The following is a 14535-nucleotide window of genomic DNA, read 5'->3' on the forward strand; positions in this document are numbered from 1 at the left end:
CTGGTAGTCCATGGCATATTCAATACTGTTTGTCAACATCATAATTCAAAGGCATCTACTCTTCTTAGGTCTTTTCTTATTCATTGTCCAGCTTTCGTATTCATATGAGGCAAATGAAAATACCATGGCTTGGTTCAGGTGCACCTTAGTCCTCAAGGTGACATCTTTGTTTTTAACACTTTAAAGAAGTCTTTTGCAGCAGATTTGCCCAAAGCAATACGTCATTTGATTTCTTGACTGCTGCTTCCATGGGCATTGATTGTGGATCCAAGTAAAATGAAATCCTTGACAACTTCACTATTTTCTCCATTTATCATGATGTTAGAAAGCCTGGTGGCATAGTGGTTAAGAGTTTGGCTGCTAACCAAAAGGCTGGCAGTTTGAATCCACCAGGTGCTCCTTGGAAACCCTATGGGGCAGTTCTACTCTGTCCTATAGGGTCACTATAAGTTGAATGACTCAATGGCAGTGGGTTTGTTTTTTTTAAAAAAAAAAATGATTGCTTATTAGTCCAGTTGTGAGGATTTTTGTTTTCTTTATGTTGAGGTGTAATCCATACTGAAGACTGTAGTCTTTGATCTTCATCAGTAAGTGCTTCAAATCCTCTTTACTTTCAGCAAGAAAGGTTGTCATCTGCATATCGCAGGTTGTTAAGGAGTCTTCCTCCAACCCTGATGCCACATTCTTCTTCATATAGTCCAGTTTCTCAGACAATTTGCTCAGCATAGAGACTGTATAGGCTATACTAACTAGTACAGACCTGCTGAGTCTGGAATAGACTGGCTTCATAGCACCGTGGGCCAGCGGCCTATCATCTGACCTGATTTGCCAGCTTCTGCAGTCTTGTGAGCCTGCAGCCTGTGGTCTGACCAGCCAGTTTGGGTTTGTCAGCCCCCGCAGCCACGTGGGTCAGGAGGAGGCCATGTATGACCCACAGATTTGGGACTTACCAACCTCCACGATCATGAGAGCCATTTCCTTGATATGGTTTGAGTTCTGTGAGACACTGCAGCAAACTACAGAACCAAAGATTGGGAGGGAGAGTACTGAGGGGAGGAGGAATAGTTGATGTTAGAGATGATGGAGTGGTAGGGCAATCTGGAATAGTTGCACATTAGAACATCTTTACAGCAATTTGGAATAGCTGCACATTGGGAACATCTTTAACCTCCACCTCATAGTAACAAGCTTTGTGCTGATCCTTATAAATGAAAAGTATTCATTTAGTTGGTGTCAGAATGGTGGATTTTGCTGCAATGACCCAGACTCACCGGAATATGTGGTTTTGGAAAGAAGGGGATAACCAGAATGAATAACGTTTTGTTTCTGGACGGGATGAAAGACACCAATGGATTGAAGCAGCTGTTATGTTGCAATCAGTGACCATGGTTTTAGGAGTGGTGGATCTAACTCCTGAGGAATTGGCTAGTTGGATGCATATGGAAATACAGAGTGATAAGGAAATTGTCAGACATACAATTCCTTGGTTTCTATTATCAATAAAGCTACTATGGCAGGGAAAATGAATGTAGGAGCAGATTTTAGCAATGAACCAAGCCCAGATCCGGTCCTTTCAGAGCTAGACTGCTAGTCTCGGGTCCGACCCGGAAAGGAAAAATCGTTTTGGAACAACAGGAAGTTCCCCTATGACCGCTGGTCACCAAGACGGTAGGCTGGGAGGGAAACAGGCAAAACTAAGAAACTATAGAAACCAAGGGGTAGAGTGGAAAGGAGCTGCTTCAATGTGTAGATCAGTATCATCAGCTTCCTGAAGAACTGTTACTAAAATGGATTGTGAAAGCAACTAATCTAGGGGCAATGTCCTTAGTTTTGAATGCTGCAGAATGGAAGAGTATGTTTGGGTTGGTGCAAGACCCACAACTCACTATGGAACAGTCACAAAAGATGATACAAGATCCAGTTACACAGCAGGTGTGATGGTTAAGATTGTGTGCCAACTTGGCTGGGCCATGATTGTCAGTGCTTTGGCAGTCATATAATGTTGTGATCACTTCCCTGTTGAGATTTGAGACATGACCACTCCCATGATAGGATCTGCTGTGAGTAGCCAATCAACCCAAGGGGAGTTTCCTTGGGCATGTGGCCTGCACTGAGTGTGGGCGGATGTTCAGGCAGGGCTCAGGGGGGCTTTTGCTCGTTCTGGATCCTGCAGTTGGCTCCTGTTCATCTGACCTCCGCGGTCCTTGGGACTTTAGCTAGCAGCTTACCTGCAGTCTTGCCTGCCAATCTTGGGATTCGTCGACCTTCACAGCCTGTGAGCAACAGCCCTGCTCTCCAGCCTGCCGATCTTGGGTTCGCCAGCCCCTGCAGCTACATGAATCAGGAGAAGCCTCTTTCCTGACCCCCGGACTTGGGACGTTACAGCCTGTACAGCCGCATGAGCCATTTCCTTGATATAAATCCCTCTCTCTATATATATATATTTATATGCCTTACTGGTTTTGCTTCTCTAGAGAACCCAGCCTAAGACAGCAGGTTAACCCAGAGGGGATGGTCAGCCTGATAGACTGGACAAAATTTGCAGTGAGGCTTACTGCAGTGAGGGAAACTGCCCCTCTCCCCTCTAAATACCCAATGGAATATTCCAGAGGAAGCAACTGATGTGCTGCTTATGCAAGCCATGCTGGAATGGCTTTATTGGGATCAAGATATTCATCCAATGAGTATGGCCTTTACAGAGGTCATGGCAAAAATGGCAATCAAGGGAGCCCCTTCTACATAGGCACCCCATGTAACCTTGCTACTGTGCAACAAAGCAACATTCCGAGAGGTCTTATCTGATCTGTTGGTACACCTTCCCCACGTGGGTCTTACAGATGCAAGAAACATAAAGGTGATTCATAGGAGAATGGGAAGAGGCAATGGAGAAAGAATTTACCCCAGCAGGACAGATATTTTTAGATGGTTACTAAGAAATGGGACAAATATAGTGAACATTGACGGAGTTCAGACAAAGGTTCTCGTGTAGTACTATGAGAGGTTGTGTAGACCAACAGAAATTCCTGCTGGTCTCCCAGCGTTAAAGAGACATAAACGAGTCTGTTTTATTCACCGCAGTCAGGAGATATTTAATGATTGGAATTCCCACCTGGGACCATGTGAAGCAGAGGTTCAGCTAGTTGATGAAGATAAGGATTGAGGGGGTGGCCAGGGTCTTCTAGTCCAGCCCACAGCAGGGGACCTGAGGCCATATGCACATGTGTGGGTGAAATGGCCCGGGGGTGGGAAGAGACCTTCTTGGGGCTCCTGGACACAGGATTCCAATGTACTGTAATCCCAAAACCTGTCAATAAAATCTTGAAGGGGCCTAAGGGTAGACTGGGGGGATATGGGGATGCAACGGCTGATGGGACTAAGGTGAAAGTCTGAATGAGAACTGGAAGATTTAAACAGATCTTGTATGAAATATTTGCATCTCCCTTATCTGAATGTATTATTGGTATGCATATTATATCTAATTGGGGAACACTCTTCTCTATCTGTCTTGCTCATCAGGTTCTGCTATAACAGAAATACAAGTGGATAGCTTTAACAAACAGAAGTTTATTCTCTCACAGTCCAGTAGGCTAGAAGTCCAAATTCAGGGTGCCAGCTCCAGGGGAAGGCTTCCTCTCTCTGTTGGCTCTGGAGGAAGGTCCTCGTCATCAATCTTTCCGTGGTCTAGGAACTTCTCTGTGCACAAACCTCAGGTCCAGAGGACACTCTCTGCTCCTCATGTTGCTTTCTTGGTGGTATGCGGTCCCGTCTCCCTGCTCACTTCCCTTTCATCTCTTGTAAGATAAAAGGTGGGGCAAGCCACACCTCAGGGAAACATCCTTTATGCTGGATCAGAGATGTGACCTTAGTAATGGTGTTACAATCCCACCCTAATCCTCTTTAACATAATCTAATCTTGCCTCATTAACCACTTGCAGAGATGAGGATTTACAACACATAGGAAAATCACAATCACAAAAAGGAGGACAATCACACAATACTGGGACTCATGGCCTAACCAAGTTGACACGTATTTTGGGGGGACACAATTCAATCCATGACACTACCTGATACGTAAAACTGAAGGTGTATAAGTCTGTCCTTAGGCCAGTATTGATTGGACATGCTAAATGGGATGCATTAGAACTGCTCGAACCCACAAGGGTTGTTAATTCGAAACAGTAGAGGATACCTGGTGGATAAAAGGAGATTACTGCTTTGATTAAAAACATGCTAAAGACTAGCATGTTAGTGTCAACAAATTCTCTATATAACAGCCCTGTATGACCCGTGAGAAAGGCAGATGGTTCATGGAGACTGACAGTAGACTATGGAGGCCTAAATAAAGTAGTGCCGTCTGTAGCTTCACCTGTTCCAGATGCAGTATCAACGGTGCAGAAAATATAGCAGGCTAAAGGAGACTGGTACTCAATGACTGATTTTACAAATGTCTTTTTCTCCATCTCTATCTCAGAAAAGAGCAAGCCACAGTTTGCTTTCATGTGGGAAGAATCCTAATTTACTTTCACTGCATTGCCACAGAGTTACTTGAATTCACCAGCTTACTGTCATCGTTTGGTTAGAAGAAACTTGGACTTGGTGCAGATCTAGAGTGTAATGATAATTATACTGACGATGTTAATACCCAACACCAAAGAACAGGCTAGGGCTGATCTGAATTCAGTAGTGGCCCACATGACCAACAGAAGCTGGTTAATAAATCCAGTAAAAATCCAGGGCCCTGCCCAAACAGTGAAATTCTTGGGAACAACCGGCAGGAGCCACCCATGACATTCCGCAGGCAAATAAGAATAAGTTGTTTTCATTACCTACCCCTAGACTAAGCAGGAGAAACAATGTTTGGTTGGTTTATTTTGATTTTGGAGAACGTATATTCCACATCCGGGAATACTGCTGACCCCTATCCATAAAACCATTCAGAAGAAAACTGCGTTTGAACGGTGGCCAGAGCAACAGAAGGCTATGTCTGAATTACAGAGAGTGGTCTCACTCTCCCTGCCTTTAGGACCTTATGGTCAACATTTAGACATGATTTTAGAGGTGTCTGCCACATGTGCTTATGCAGACTGGAGTTTTTGGCAAAAATCTGAGAATACTGCCCTACAGCAACCACTGGGATTCTGGACTAGAAAGCTTCCAGATGCTGCAGCACAATACATATCATTTGAAAGTCAACTATTCATCTGCTATTGGGTGTTGACTGAGATTACCTCAATGACCCAGAAACCAAACCCATTGCCATTGACTCGATTCTGACTCACAGCGACCCCATAGGGTTTCCAAGGCTGTAAATCTTTACGGAAGCAGGCTGCCACATCTTTCTCCCACAGAGCCACTGGTGGTTTCGAACTGCCAATCTTTCGGTTAGCAGACGATCATTTTAACCACTACGTCACCAGGGCATGAGACCTGGAATACCCACAATGTCTTGGGTGATGTCAGAAAAACACTCTAATAAGGAAGGCGGTGCCTAAAACAGTTTCATAATAAAATGGAAATGGTTCATACAAGAACAAGCTGCTGGGGGCAATGCAGGGAGGCACCAACTGTACCCATGAGCAAGTAGCCTCTTTCCCATAGGTCCTACCCTGGAACCACCTGAGAAGCTGCCAGAGCCCATTGCTACATGGACAGTGCCCTATGAGTAACTTTCCGCTGATCAGCAGAAGGCTGCTTGGTTCATAGATGGCAGTTCCAGGGTATATGGACATGTGATGTGGAGAAAGCTCACGCATTAAGACCAGCAGATGGAAAGACTCTGACTGAAGGAGGTAAGAATAGGTCAGCTCAATGGGCTGAAATGCTGTGATGGAAGAACTGTGCAATGGTGAGAGCCCATGTGTTCGGATTTTTACTGATTCATGGGCAGTGACCAACGGCCTGGCTATATGGTCAGGCAAATGGGTGATAGAAAATTAGACTGTTAAGAGGACACTCATGTGGGGCATGGACCTATAAAAAGCACTCTGGGAATTTAGAGAGCACATTACAGTAGGACATGTCAATGCCGTTCAGGAAAAACCCCTTCCTGGATAAGAAGGATCTGTTGGTACACTCACTTGAGGTATCCAATTTGTCCATGAAATGAGTGGGCACGGGGGTGTTGCAGCAATGTTGAGATTGGCTGAATCTAGACACGTCTCCAACATACCCTCCAAAATGCCAATAAGGACTGCTCTGTCTGCCAGCAAGAAAGACAGTAGTTGCAGATGGTCATGGGGCAGATGCCCCGGGGGGAAGGCACTGTACAGAGCTAGCAAGTTGATAATATTCAACCAATGATGGTGGTGGCACCAGGTGGCTACAAATGGATCCTCACAGGAATAGATACACTCTGGACTGGGCTTTACATATCCCATGACAGATGCAAATGCCAAAAACACCATTCAAGGTTTGGAACAAAAGATACTGTACACATTTGGGCCATCAAGTTATATTTCATCAGACCAAGGAACACACTTTACAGCCCAAAGGGTGCAGCAATGGGCCAAGACACATCATATTAAATGGGCATAGCGTGTTGCATACCACCCTCAGAGTAATGGTTTGATAGACAAATGGAATGGGTAATTGAAACATTTGTTACCTAAACACGGAGATAAAGGCATGAAAAGCTGGCTCACACGCCTTCATGAGTGTGTGTTCACACTCACCCTGAGGGGGACAAAGGGAGGATCACCAATGGACAGATTCCTATGCTTCTCTGGGAGATCAGGGGAAGACAGAGTGGGGGAGGACGCTGGTGTTACTATACAGTTCCTCCCTACATCACCTAAAATTGCTTTCTTCCTGTCGGATGCTGTGGTCCCAGGACCAGGGATGCAGTTGTGGGTACTGGAAGCAGGGGTGAACCCTGAGCAAGAGACTGTAACTATATCCCTGAATATGTACTCCAGAATTCCCAAGGGCCTGATGGGATGGACTGTACCTTCCCCCCAACTGTCAAATTTGGGGTTGACAGTGAATACTGCCATATTGCCTAGGAGGCGAGATAGCCCACTACTACTGTATCTATGTAACCCTACCTAACATGAACGGGAGTGAACTGAGGGGGAAGCGCTTGCTAGACTGGTCTTGCTACCAGAAATCTGGACTAGCACAGCAGCTGAACCTAATGTGGAAAAGTCTGGGTAAAAATAATGACAAATGGAAGGAGAAATAATAGCTGAAGGTAAAAGAATGAGTAAATGGGTTATGCAGCGGGAGGAATCTAACATTATGCTGATACCTTGAGAGAGACGCAGAGTAAGGGAATAATCTTCTCTCAGTTAAATTCTGTCAGAGGCCAGAAAGGGTGAAGATGAGACAAACTACTGGAGAACCTGACCAGATCAGATGGACACCTGCAGCAGGCCTGAATGGCTGGTACTTGAGGAACCACACCTTAGGACTCTTTTGCCCTACTGAAGGACTGTTAATGACTATTTTGGACTAGCAAAATGATTGGGAGTGGGAAGTTAATCCTTGAAGTATGAAACGGTCAATGGCTAGAAGAGCCAGGGGGTGGCCTGTGATATAATGAGTTACTTACTATACCTCTTCTAGCCACTGTCTTTATGATTCACACACAAAGATTGCGTGGGACTATGCAAATAAGGTATATCTAACCTATGATGGTTGGGATTATGTGTCAACTTGGCTAGACCATGATTCCCAATATTGTATGGTTATCCTTCCATTTTGTGATCTGATGTAATTATCCTACATTTTATGTATTGTAAATCCTAAACTCTACATGTTAATGAGGCAAGATTGTGTGGGGTGTATCTTGAGTCATAGCCTTGCATGCAGGAAGGCGTGACTCAAATCCCACTCTTACTCCAGTTATGCCCTTCCCTGGGGTGTGGCGTGCATCCAATGTATATATGTAGGTGCTCTGGGGGGGCTCTCTCTCCCTCTCACTTTGAATCCTGCATCTGGTTCGTGATCGTCTGACCTCCGGTTCTTGGGACTTCAGCCAGCAGCCTGCCATCAGACCTGTCGATTCTGGGACCTGATGGCTTCCACAGTACTGTGGGCTGTCAGCCTATCGTCTGACCTGATTTGCCAGCTTCTGCAGCCTTGTAAGCCTGCAGCCTGTAGTCTGACCTGCCAGTTTGGGTTCATCAGCCCCTGCAGCCATCTGGGTCGGGAGAAGCCTACGCCTGACTTATGGATTTGGGACTTGCCAGCCTCCACAACCGTATGAGCCATTTCCCTGACATGGTTCGTGAGTTCCATGAGACATTGCAGCAAATTACGAAAACCAAAGGCAGGAGGGAGAGTACTGAGGGGAGGGGGACTAGTCAATGTTAGAGATGATGGAGTAGTACACCAACTTAGTAAAGTCAGATGTTTGGGACATGTTTAACGTCTGCCTCATAGAAACCAGCTTTGTGGTGATCCGTATAAAAGAAATTATTCATTTAGGTGCTTACTAGTATATAAGAAATTCATTTCAAAAATCACTAATACTTTTTTAAAGTTTAAAAAAAATCTTAGTTATACTGTTTTATATATCAATATATTAAATAACATATTACGGTATATCCCCAGTCCTGAGATTTAATTTGTTTTAACTTTCTTATTTAACTTGACTGACTTTGTATTTAATCAATAACCAACTTACACTATTCAGATCTAGTTTGGATACATTAATCTGTTAAATGCTAAATCAGCTATTTATACAATTTATTAATAATAACCTGCAGACTGACTAGCTACTAGCAACAACTTCAGTAGCTTCAATGAAGAACTGGTGTTTCAGAGGCGGCATGTTTTAATCTCTAAACCTGTAACCCTGGGTCTGTTCCCAGCTGATACAAATATTTCATTTTCCAGGCCATTCGGCAGTTTTACGAGGGAAGGATAAGTAATTGCGAAACCTATTTGCAACCTGCATATAACAAATGATTGCTTTCCTAATGAATATAAAGTGCATAAATGAAGAAGCAAAAGATGAGAAACCCAATGGAAAAACAGGCAAAGGACCAAAATAGGCATTTTATAAAGTGAAAACATAAGTGGAAAACAAATGTTTGAAAAAATGCTTAATATTCTCACTAGTAATCAAATAAATGTCAACTAAAACAGTTCCCACTTTCTCACTATTAAATTAGGAAAGATAAAATTACCAATATTGGTAAAGGCATGGGGAAAGTACCATCTCTCTGCTGTGCAAACTGACAATATGTATGTAATCTTTTGACATAGCAATTTCACTTCTAGAAACATATCCTAAAGAATGAACATGACAATAACAAAAATATGAACAGAAAAAATTGTTTGCTGAAGTATCATATTTTTTGCAAATAACGCACCCATGTAAATAATGCACCCACACATATCACCTGCGGCACAGCTCACTTACAAAAATAGTGCTGGGGGGAGGTGTTGGCCAAAAAAAACATACAATGCACTTGTTATTTGTGTAAAAATATGCTATTATGAATTAATTAAAAAAAACGGGAAAAGAAACCAAAATATCTAACAAAAGGGGATTGGTTGAATATACAATGGGACCTCATCCATACTCTGAAACATGAAGCAGACATTAAAAAGATGACAGAGTTTTAAGTATGAAAATGAAAGATGCTCAACATTAAAAGACTACAAAATACTGTCTATAATGTCACGTTTGCAAAAAAAAAAAAGTGTATAAGCACATTTGTTAAAAAGGTTGTAAACACAGGTAAGCAAGCTTATTCTGTAAAGGCAAGAAAGTGAATATTTTAAATTTGTGGGCCATATGGTCTTTGGCACAAGTTACTGAACTCTGCCCTTGTAGTATATAGTATAAAAGCAGCCATAGATGATATGTAAATGGATGAGCATGGCTGGATTCCAATAAAACTTTATTTATAGACGCTGAAATCGGAATTTAATATAATTTTTACATGCCATATAATGTTCTTTTTTTTTAAATTTTTAATTCAACAGCTTAAAAATGTAAAAACCATTCTTAGCTCCTGGGCAATACAAAAAACAGGTAGAATGCCAGTACAGGCCCTTGAACCATAGTTTGCAACCTCTGATCTAGAAGGATATACACTATCATACCATCAGTGGTTATCCTTAAATGGTGGGATTACAGTGACGTTGTTATTGCTTATCTACATTGTGTAATCAATATCTAAATTACGTATCAACAGTACATAATATAAAAGAACAGCTGAATACCTGAGCAGTAGTTAACATTTCAAAGAGCAATGATACAGTAATAATACTTATCACGAAGATGGTCCAAGAAAACAAACGTATGGAAGCTAAAGTTTACCAGCACTGGTTGGTTGTTGTACCACTGTAACACACAGTCTCCCCTTCTGTTTTTCAGGCTATTTTTTTCTCCATTCTTTTCCTTATATTCCAGTACATTCATCAGTTACCTACATATATTTCCTTTCTATTCATCAAGTCACTGAATTAATTTTTTCACATCTCAGGTGATTAGATAGGCTTGCCTCCAATCTCATCAAATTACGAAGCCACTCTTGAAAGAACCAGCTCACTATCTTACATGAGATAGTTTTGATGACGAGACTTTTTTACTCACTGAGTTCAAACTCCTTACACATGGCACTACACGCCTTTTATAAGCGGGCCTAACCTTACTTTGTAGCCCTGGTGGTGCAGTGGTTAAGAGCTCCACCAGCCGCTCCCTGGAAAACCTATGGGGCAGTTCTACTCTGTCCTATAGGGTCACTATGAGTCTGAATTCACGCGACAGCAACAGGCTTGGTTTTTTGTTCTGGAACTTTCCTTCTAGAATTCTGAATTACTTGTCTACCCAAAAACCAAACCCACTGCCATCAAGTCGATTTCAACTCAGAGTGACCCTACAGGACAGAGCAGAACTGCCCCATAGGGTTTCCAAGGTTGTAAATCCTTACGGAAGCAGACTGCCACATTTTTCTTCCACAGAGCAGCTCCTGGATTCGAAATGCCACCTTTTGGTTAGCAGTTAAAAGTCAGCAGCCCAGCGCTTAACCACTGGGCCACCAGGGCTCCTTCCCGTTGCTGTGAAGTCAATTCTGACTCATAGTTACCCTACAGGACAGAGTAAAACTGCCCCAAAGGGTTTTCAAGGCTATAATCTTTATGGAAGCAGACTGCTACATCCTTCTCCCGAGGAGCAGCTGGTGGGTTCAAATCACCAACCTTTCGGTTAGCAGCTAAGTGCTTAACCACTGAACCAACAGAACTCCATTACTTGCCTACCAAAACAACAACAACAACAAAAACAAATTCGCTGCCGTCGAGTTGATTCCGACTCACAGCAACCCTACAGGACAGAGCAGAACTGCCCTATAGGGTTTCCAAGGAGCGCCTGGTGGATTCGAACTGCCAACCTTTTGGTTAGCAGCCGTAGCTCTTGACTACTGGGCCACCAGGGCTCCATTACTTGTCTACAGGAAACCTCAACTCCTACTTAACTGGCCTCCATTACTGTTCCCTGAATAAGCCCAGATATCTCCCTCCAGCTAAGGGGCGCCTGGTTAAGGGCCCCTCTAACACTCTTTGGATCAAGATGCTGTCTTAGAAATAGTGTAAGATTAGGAAGATGAGCAACACAGATAAAAGGACTCAGTCCTTTCTGACAATTGCATCTAACAGCAATTCTGACATAAGTCAAATACTTCTTTTTCTTTTTTTTTTAAGTTTTCATTATTATTGCCTTTTATTATCAGTATCTTTATAAACCTGATCTCTGTCTTTGGGGACTGGAAACATTATATATAAATTTACAGATATATTTTAATACATACATACATAAAAAAACACAAATAATAAACAATAGACAGTCGTAAGTGTGGTTCATCATAACTTGAATACGTTGTTAAGTCGGGGACTACCTGTAAATATATCCAGTATGTGCTAAGTGCCCAAGGAGTGGTAGAGACTATTCACTGATGTATATATTTTTTCCCTTTCTACTATAACTGGCATATATTATGGAATAAAAATGTTTAACACTTGTACTTATTGAACTATATTTATATACTTTGCTCATACTTTAAATTCTGCTGGAGGACATCATTTTTGGTAAAGTGGAGGGTCAGTGAAGGCAAAGGAAACCCTCAATGAGACGGACTGACACAACGGCCACAGCAATGGACTCAAACATCAACGATCACAAAGATGCAGCGGGACCAGAAAACATTTTGTTGTCATCCATAGGGGCGCCTGGACTTGACAGCAACTAACAACCACTAGAAATACATACACCTCTCTTAAAATTGTTTTGTACTCACCGTACATTTCCCTTTTTTTCCCATTACAGATACGTAGATCAATAGAAATAATTTTCCACAGCAGTTACACATACTCCAAAACTCTTAGGGCATTCAACTATAGTTCAGAGAGCAAGAAATTTGCAGTGACAAAGACCTGGGTTAGCAATTTTGAACCTTTCCCCTTTTACTTCAGTGTGATCTTGGGCAACCGCTTAACCTCTTTTTTCCTCACCTGTAAAATGGGGATAATAACTACTTCACAAGGTTGTTGTAACAACTAAATAATCTAATAGGTGGAAACAATTTCCCAGTGCCTCATGAGTAAGAATTCCATAAACAGAAATTGATACCATTATTACTCAAAAGCAATAATGCCACTGCCAAGACTAGATTATTGGTACCTTCGTTTTTAGTGATTTAGAAAACCCGAGCACAGAGTAGTGAAACTGGACCGTCAGAGAACTGCCTACATTCGTAGTATAAACTGAATTTGCGCTAAGAACCCTGGTGGCGCAATGGTTAAGCGCTCGACTGCTACCCAAAAGCTCAGCGGTTGGAACCTACCAGCTGCTCTCCGGGAGGAAGATGTGGCAGTCTGCTTCATAAAGATTTACAGCCTTGGAAACTCTATGGGGCAGTTCTACTTTGTCTTACCGGGTCGCTATGACTCAGAATCGACTTGACGGCAGTGGGTTTTTTTAATTAAACTTTACAGTGTGCCTTAGCTTACTCAACCCCTCTGGGAAGGAAATGATCAGAAAAGAAGTTTGATTACTGATCATGACAGAGCCATAGAAATGTGTAAGTGATGAAATGATATGCCAAGAATACACTTCCAAATAACCCGGCGAGAGGGAGCAAAACTGGCCAAGTATCAGTAACTGCTGAAATTGGGTGATGGGTCGCAATGGACTTGAAGGCAACGGGTTTGGTTTTTTGGTTTTGGGGTGATGGGGACACCGAGTTCATTATATTATTCTCTCTACTTCTGTATAGTTTCAAAATTTTCATAATAAAAAATTTTTTTTAATGTTCAAAGGTCGACTTTTCTTTGGAGCTTAATGCAAACTGTGATCAGGAAGATACGCTTGGGATTTCTGGGAGGCGAAAAGTGAAACGGCGGCACAAAGCCGGCTGAAGCCGGTTAAACCTCCTAGGCAGATCCGTGGGTGTGCTACTCCTCCCGGGATCCCAGAGGCCGGAGCCTGGAGTTGCACCCGCGATCGTCTGGCTCCCCATGTCCTGGGAAAGGAGGGAACCAACGCAAAGGGCGGCCTTCCTGGGACCGCCGCCTGGCGGCCGGCGCAAGAACGGGGGACTGGGAAAATTGGACTGGGGGCGAGGGCAGGGGTGACAGAAGATATAGGGGTGGATGGGTGGGTGAGTCCTACCCTTCGGGGCAAGTCGGACCACCTTCCGCCGCGCCCGCCCAAGCTCCAGACACAAAACGGCGCTCCGCCACCCTGGCTGCCTGAGAACGTCTCCACCTCCTTTCAGCCACCGGACAGACACCCAAACCGCCGGCCTCCGCGCACTCTGGAACCCGGCTCCTTCAGCTCCTGCCCTGCCTGTTTCCCGGCCTTCCCACCACCGTGAGGCTCGAGGGCGCCTCCTCTACCCCACCGCCAACCGCTTTTCCGAGTCCCCAGCCCCACTTACCCCGACCGCGCGACAGCCGGCGCCTTTTTGAGTTACTCAGGTTCCTAGCTTGGCCGTCCCGGTGCTTTGCTGCCAATCAGCCAATCCCCGCCCCGAGCCGGAAACAGACTGACCAATCAGGTGCTTCCGACGGCTCGGAGGCGGGCACAGAGAATTGCGAAGAGGCATCCCGGGCGGAAGAAGAGCCGACTGCCCGACGCGTAGGCAGCCGCTGTCGCCGGTGTGCGCATGGGCGGGGCTTGGGGGGCGGCGTGCGCTTTAGTGCGGGGCTTGTTCGGTGTCTTTGCTGCTCTGCGTTGGGCAGTACTTTTGTTTGTAAATTTCATGTTCTAGGTGTATAGGAAGACCTACATTCCGAATGTAGTCGCAAGTGTGTATTACCCTAAAAGAAGCTGTGAGTCTTACGCCCTGGTTAAGCTAACATACGTGGAACCCTTTTCGCCCTAGTTTACGCGGACCTCACTGTTTCTATGGGAGTGGGGATGCGGAGTTGTACAAAGTGCCTGACAGATAAGGTTGGGCTTTACTGCCCTCAATTCAACATGTTTAGCCTGATTAATTTGGGACACATGCTTTTTTCATAGTTGAGTATTCTAGGACACTCTTGATTTCAAATAACTTTCATGAAAATATTACATTTATAGCT

General features: G+C 43.9%; 1 protein-coding gene across 2 annotated transcripts in view; it reads right to left on the reverse strand.

The window, feature by feature from the left end:
- MTFR1 (mitochondrial fission regulator 1) overlaps positions 1–14047 on the reverse strand; it is a 60542-nt gene extending 46495 nt beyond the window's left edge. For both annotated transcript variants that reach the window (XM_004372560.2, XM_023727771.1), the window contains exon 1: positions 13890–14047. The gene's annotated coding sequence lies outside the window, so the exon portion shown is untranslated. The remainder of the gene's footprint in view (positions 1–13889) is intronic.
- Positions 14048–14535: the final 488 nt, after the last annotated feature.

The sequence above is a fragment of the Trichechus manatus genome, unplaced genomic scaffold (genome assembly GCF_000243295.1).
Source record: "Trichechus manatus latirostris isolate Lorelei unplaced genomic scaffold, TriManLat1.0 scaffold00018, whole genome shotgun sequence".
NCBI classification, from domain to species: domain Eukaryota; kingdom Metazoa; phylum Chordata; class Mammalia; order Sirenia; family Trichechidae; genus Trichechus; species Trichechus manatus.